The 6,843-nt window shown below is 47.4% G+C and overlaps 1 long non-coding RNA gene across 1 annotated transcript; it reads left to right on the top strand.

Moving 5' to 3' along the window:
* Positions 1 to 871: 871 nt before the first annotated feature.
* LOC119448533 (uncharacterized) lies at positions 872 to 3,582 on the top strand. The gene is made up of 3 exons (XR_005191155.2): positions 872 to 1,575; positions 1,973 to 2,133; positions 3,380 to 3,582. It is a non-coding gene; the product is annotated as an uncharacterized LOC119448533 (long non-coding RNA).
* The last annotated feature ends 3,261 nt before the right edge of the window (positions 3,583 to 6,843 follow it).

Here is a 6,843-nt window from a genome sequence, read left to right as displayed (position 1 = left end):
CCACAGAAATCGAACTGCACAATTTCTGAACTTCTCGTGAACCGCCGTGAACTGGTTCACAGTGGTGCAGGCGAATCGAACGGACCTTATGGCTTGGCCGCTTCCAACGCTAGCTCCCGCGCCTGCCATGCTGCCCCTTTATTCTATGTGCTGCCGTGCATTGTCTCCGTTCGCGCTTGCCGTGCCGCGCGCCCGCACTTTGCAAAGGATTCAACGGGTCGGTTTCGTGCGCACATCGCATTCTCTGTGTGTTCCTGCGTTTATGGCTCAGCTTCGTTTTGGTAAGTGGTTAAAGTTTTTTCTCTCTTTTGAAAGCTCTGTCACACGATTGTAGCACCATGACCCTCTTGGTTGATTGTTTCTCATGCAACGGCTGTTGTTTCGAATTTCCTCGCGGCACGTTCGATGTCACGGACACTATATATAAGCTCGTCAGGTTGGGATTACATTTTGGTTGGTGTGGGATCATTCACTGCGGTGAGCATCGACTGACCGTGCTAAAATTGTTACATCGGGAACCGCTTCTCGCGGAGTCGCCGCCTAGTTTCCTCGTGGTCGAAAGTTGCGAATATTTTAAGCTGGTGCTGTAATTATATAAACGCGAGCTATGCCGCTTATTGACGTACATTACTTCGTTCATGGTCTTAGAACTGCATCACTATGCCAATATCTCCGTCCCCGACTGATTGAATCGAGACGTAAGCACGTGCGTTTTATATACGTCCGCTGCATTCAGTTTGTGAAGAACAAATGCAAAGCAACAACAGCTTGATTTGGGCGAGTTGGTACATACTGAATAACGTAGGTACAACGCAACAACTTTTGTAAGGAAACGGAGACAGGAAACAACGCTATACCTGCGTTATGTAGTACGCTGTACCAGCGTTTTCCTGTCTAATTGTTTCCTTCCAAAAATTGTTGCGCTGTACCTACGTTATCCAAAAGCAAAAGCGGCGCACAAAAACAAAATGAGACTTTGTGCGAACTCCCTTGTTGCCCGTTGTATAAGATACGCTTTGATTCATTTGTTGTAGTACCCAAGGCCTTGAACAGCAAAAGTATGACAGCCTGCCCAATGCAAGCACTTCTACGGATGAATGCTACCCGTAGTGCAGTGAGGCCATGATTTCAGCGAAGAATACCAACCCCAGTGACATAATCTTGAGCCAGGTTGCACCTCAGATAGGGAATGATGGCACTAGTTCCCAAAAGCTTGGATGGGACTTGAAGTACTTACAACGAGCAGAGCAGGATCGAACATGTGCAGCTATATAGGAGTATACTCATGCATGTATAAGTTGCGTCGTGCAACATGTTATTAGCTACCGTCCAAGCTGTCAAAGTGTGCATGGCTCTTGTCTATCTTTTTTAGGTGCTTTCAGACATTCACGTACTAATCACAGACATGGGAAGACTATAAGACGTCAAGATGAAAGGCTCCTAGCAGCTCTCAGTGTTCCCAACGAAACTGGCAGAATGGCAGTGGCTGATTACAAGCTGCCTTTGGTGAACAAAGAAACCGTGACCACATTAGAATCCGAGCAGAGCTCCAATCCTGCATTCTGATGACACCTTGTAAGTAAAAGCTTTATGAATTGACTACATGAGCACATTTTTATAATAACTCGTGCCAGGTGTAACTAAAGCCTTTTACATGCATGTTAAATTGACTTCATTGTTTTATTGAAATTGTGTGGCTTCATGTTTTTGAGTTGTACACGCAGTAGTTTCAGTTAATACTTTTTTTATACTATGGCTGTTTACATCTTGGTAGTTTTTGTGTGTAAATATTGCTGCAGTAATTTCTCTGGAATGCATAATCATCTAGTGTCATTTGCTGTTCTCAGAAGCCTTACCTTTTCTGGGGATTTCATACCCGCCTTCATGCAGCCACTGTAATATCCACAGTGTGTATATTTGGTGTCTTCGGCTTTGAATCCCTTTTGTTCTCTTCCGAAATTTTTTTTTTCAGACACAACGGCTCTCTGTTATGGGGGGCTGGTACTTAAGAAGCTTTACTGCAGGCATCCTACCCACTATTTTTAGACAGTTTGGGTGGAAACTTAAGCTAGACTTTAGGCCAGCGGCGGAAAAAGAGCGTCAGGGACGTGCATGTCTACAGTGTCATGGAAGGTAAGTTTAGAGGGCTGCTGTTTGACTGGGCATAAGTGCAGTGACTCTTACTCACAAAATACATGCTGTTTTGAATGAAAAAAAATAACTAAACACATGAACACATTTGAAAAAAATATCATCCATCCAGTGTAGCTAAGTCGGGTGGACATCTTTTTCTTTTATAAGCCTTCCTCCCCCTAGCAGTTCCATAGAACTGATGTTCCACAAATTTTATTTATGAGTTGCAGATCTGTTCGTATGTAGCAATGGTTCGGATATCAGCCACAACTGCTGATACCCTGTACACGTGCTACTTGCACTGTTTGACTAGATGGTTTAGTATTCCAGAAGCTATTCATAGCAATACCACGTGGGAAAATGTGATGACCGATGCCATTCGCCAAGCAGCAACTGCCTGGTATAAGAATTGCAGTTCGCGAGTGGATAAAAAGCCAGCACGTTACATTAAGCTTAGTGTTCAGGTAGTTTTTATATATAAATTTAAGATATACTTACGTTTTTAACTGAGTCAGCATCATGTAGCATGTTTAAATCTTATTGAAATCGACTGTTGGTTCTATATCAGAAGTGCATGATATGGGATTAACATTTTGTCTTGGCGTTCCAACTCTACTTATATCAGTCTGTTCTCAATCGCCAGATAACTTCCAACGACCATCTATGCGCGATGTTGTGACATCATGCTTTACTGTGGCCATAGGGAAACTTGTATACATTCTGAAGAATTTTACTTTAGACAATAAGTTCTGGGAACCCCAAGTAGAGTTGGCGTTCAGGGCCACTTGCTTACATGATGCAGTGTAAAAGAAAGATATAAATATTTACTTCCAGGCAGCAAAAGGACATGGGAGATGCTTTAGGTGAACGTGAAAAGGCATTTTAAATTATAGAATGAATTATACCTGTCTTCTGGCACTATGCGTATGCCTGCAGATTTTAAGCAGTTTTTTATGTGTTGTATTTGTTCCTTTTATGCCATTGTTCAGTCTTGGACAGCCACTGAAAGGCCAGGCTTAAAACAAGTATAACTATGCATCATGAGTGCATCAGTCCTATAATGTTTGAAAGTGGTATGCGCATTACATGTCCTTAACAGTAGTCACCGAGAGAAAACAAAGTGTATTCGCTAATTTTTCTAATATGTAGAGATTATTTCTTAGTCATGTTTATGCTAAGCATTTGGCGTTTACTGGCCTTACTATAAGTGACTCTGGTCTGTTTTCCCTTTTTTTGACTGGCGCAGATGCTTCAAAGGATACTGGACCTGCCGCCAGCTGACATGCGTTTCTTCCTCCTTAGTTCTGTTAAGATGTGGGTTCAGTTTTACTAGACATGCAATCCATAATATATGCAGTCTAGTCAATCAGTGCACGACATTACATGCCATTCATTTCCTATGTATATATTTAGTCAGAATCAAAGCAGGACAAGCACATGTACATAATTTGCAAGAATAAAATTTTGTTTTTTGCTAAGTTTGCTGCCTCTTAAACATTGTTATGAAATGCTGGCTATAGAAGAGGCATTTTACAAGATGTCTTTTCAATGTGCCTCATTCAACACCCTTGTGTGCTGCATGAATTTTGCTTGTGTTAGCAGTATACCCAAATTAAGTGTGCGCTAATGTAGATCACTGGTACTGCTATTGTTTTCTTGGAAACAGTGGTGCGATTCAGGATTTCTAGGAAATGTACATATATTGAATGCGACTGGCTTTAACTTCAAAATAAAAACACGCAAAGCCACTAAGCTGAAAAAAAGTTCATTATTATGTGCTAAATGCATGCTTTTCCAAAGGCATAAATATTAAAGGCTGCATATATTCCATAGTTGGGTAATGAAATCTGTCAAGGTATAATAGTGAGAGCCCATCTGTGACATGCAAACATGTATACATACATATGCCAACAATGTCATTTATGCACTGAAATAACATTCTTCCGAAATGAATAGACTCGCAAGAACATTAATACACTTTGCAAGTGAACAGCACTGTAGAAATTGCATGTCGCACACGGCCTCTCAACATTATACCTTCACAGATTTTATTACAAACTGTGAAATCTATGTGGCTCCTTTTAATATTTATTCCTTTGCAAAAGCATGCATTTAGACCATTATACTGAACTTTTTAAGCTTAGTAGCCTTGGTGTGTTCTAGTTTTGAAGTTAAAGCTAGTCACATTCAATATATCTACATTTCCTAGAAATCCTGGATCACAAGACTGGTTAGAAGAAAAGCATATCAGGACCAGCGATCTGCATTAGTGCATGGTTAACATATGCATTAGTTAACCTTTTTTTTTGCAAGGTGGATTGCATAATTTCTCCGGCAAGCAAAATAATCTTTTATACGAAAGTTCTACAGATAGTCTAACGAAAAGCTTGCCAAGACTTCCCCAAGACGAATACGGAGGGAGCATTAGCTTGGCTTCAGGAGTGCTTGTGGAGTTCTAAGGCTATTACTCGGCTTGTAGATAACGGATAGTAGACAACCTCTTGGCTTGAACAAGCCCAAATGTAGACGTCTTCTAGATGGGTTTGTGCTACCTGGGTGTACCACCTAGCCGCCGAGTCAGTGAGTGCAACAGGGACGACGCGTCCGAGTACATCCTGATCGTTCAAACCCAGAGCTCTCTGGTAGCGTGCGAGGGAGTAACAGTAGTCCCTGGCACTAAGCAGGTCACCGTATCCGCTGTAGGTCGGGACTGCCAACCGTACAGCGGGGTGAGCGCATTTCGGAACAGCCGACAGCGTTTTAACTGCCCCAGAGAGCGCCTGGATCATTTCGGCGGCGTTATGCAACAGCGTCTGTGCGCCTGCTCCAAAGGGAGCCGTTGGCGCGTTAGCGGCGCGATCGAGCAAGGATGAACTGACGTCCAGCTCGATCAGTGGCGCGGTTTCCACAGGGATACCGGCCGGCGCGCCGCCGTCCCCAGAGCAAAAAGGGCTCCTAGCGGGGTACGCCTGCTGTCGTTCACAGCTGCCACTTGAGGCAGCTATACGTGAATTGCTTAGGCCGCTTGCAGCCAGCGTTGACAAAACAGGCGCGTGCTCGATCGGTGTGCCACTGGGCGCCACCGAATGTACTCCAAAGGGAGACGTATGAGCGGAATTCGTGGTCGCCGTGATTGAAGGTTCCCCACAGGGGGCCGCGGCATACCACTGGTTTTGGCTGTTCAATTGAGAAGCAGCCAGTGTTGATACAACAGGCGCGTGCTCGATCGGTGTGCCACTGGGCGCCACCGAGTGTACTCCAAAGGGAGACGTATGAGCGGAATTCGTGGTCGCCGTGATTGAAGGTTCCTCACAGGGGGCCGCGGCATACCACTGGTTTTGGCTGTTCAATTGAGAAGCAGCCAGTGTCGATACAACAGGTGTGTGCTCGATCGGTGTGCCACTGGGCGCCACCGAGTGTACTCCAAAGGGAGACGTATGAGCAGAATTCGTGGTCGCCGTGATTGAAGGTTCCCCACAGGGGGCCGCGGCATACCACTGGTTTTGGCTGTTCAATTGAGAAGCAGCCAACGGGCAAAAGTCGGAGAGGGCTAAGGCCCCGTTTCCACGCTGCGCTCCGTTTACTCCCGAAGGAGTCAATGATCGGGAGCGCTGCGACATCGCACTGCTTGGCATTCCAAAGGGAGCCGTGGCAGATGAATGTGCCCGTGTGCACTGTTCGGAGAGGGCTCTGGCCCCGTTTTCAAACAACGCTACTGCTCCAAAGGGAGCTGGTACGTAGCGCCTCACGTTGCCGTCCCCACAGGGGGTCGTTACAAGCGAGGGTGCAGGAGTGCGCTGCTCAAGGGGGGCCCTGGCCCCGTTCTCGAGCAACGCGGCGTCTGCTAGCACTAACAAAGGACAAAGGTCACTACGCCTAGCAGACATAACGCGGCGAGTCCAATTCGCTAAGGCGTATTGACTCGGCTAAGCACAGACAAAGGCTTAATGAGCCTTTGAATCCGCGTTGGGCGCCAGTGTGGGTTCCTGGTGTCTCACAGGAGACCAACCACCGCGGGTTCGAGCTTAGCGAGCCACAGGGCCGCGTCAGCCGTCGCCTCCAGCACCGCTCGCGCGCGAGCTCAGAGGCCGCAAGGGGCTACCGAGCGACGCACGCAAAAACACAGTAAAGCCCTGAGTTGACGGAAACCGTTTACTGAAACCGTCGGCACCAGCACTGCACAAACGCCCGCACGGAGGGGAGCCAAAGGGGTCCCGCACCAGGGCGAAAATACAATAACAGGCGCCTATAGCACGTCGCGGCGAGAGCACAGGCTCAAGCTGGGACACGCCGCTAGGAAAAGTCCCGGCGGCTATGCTACTTGCTCTGGCGATAACCATTGGGTCAACTCGCGAGAGCACGGGCAATATCCTTCGGCTTAGGCTTTCGGCAAGTGCGGCTCGGCGAGGTACGACCTCGCGCGAGCACTAATGGCACCGCTCGTCGGCTTAGCGTCGGGAAAGGATCAGCACAAAGTACGCGCTCCCCGCACGAGCAAAGGCACCGTGCGCGAGCTCAGTCCTAGTCACAAAGGTGTCGGCGGACGAGAGGAAAGCATGAACGTACCGTGCGCTGGTCCCGGAGAGAAGTCCACGCTTTCCCGCTAGCGGCCGACAACCGGCCGCGTAGTGACGTCAGCGCTCCGCCCTCACCGCCAACCGCCGCGTGCGCAGCGCCACCGCGGGAACCGGTTAGGCGGCGCGGGCGGAG

This window comes from Dermacentor silvarum, chromosome 4 (genome assembly GCF_013339745.2).
Source record: "Dermacentor silvarum isolate Dsil-2018 chromosome 4, BIME_Dsil_1.4, whole genome shotgun sequence".
NCBI lineage: Eukaryota > Metazoa > Arthropoda > Arachnida > Ixodida > Ixodidae > Dermacentor > Dermacentor silvarum.
Note: the sequence above shows the minus strand (reverse complement) of the source record. Positions and strands in the feature narration are given on the sequence as shown.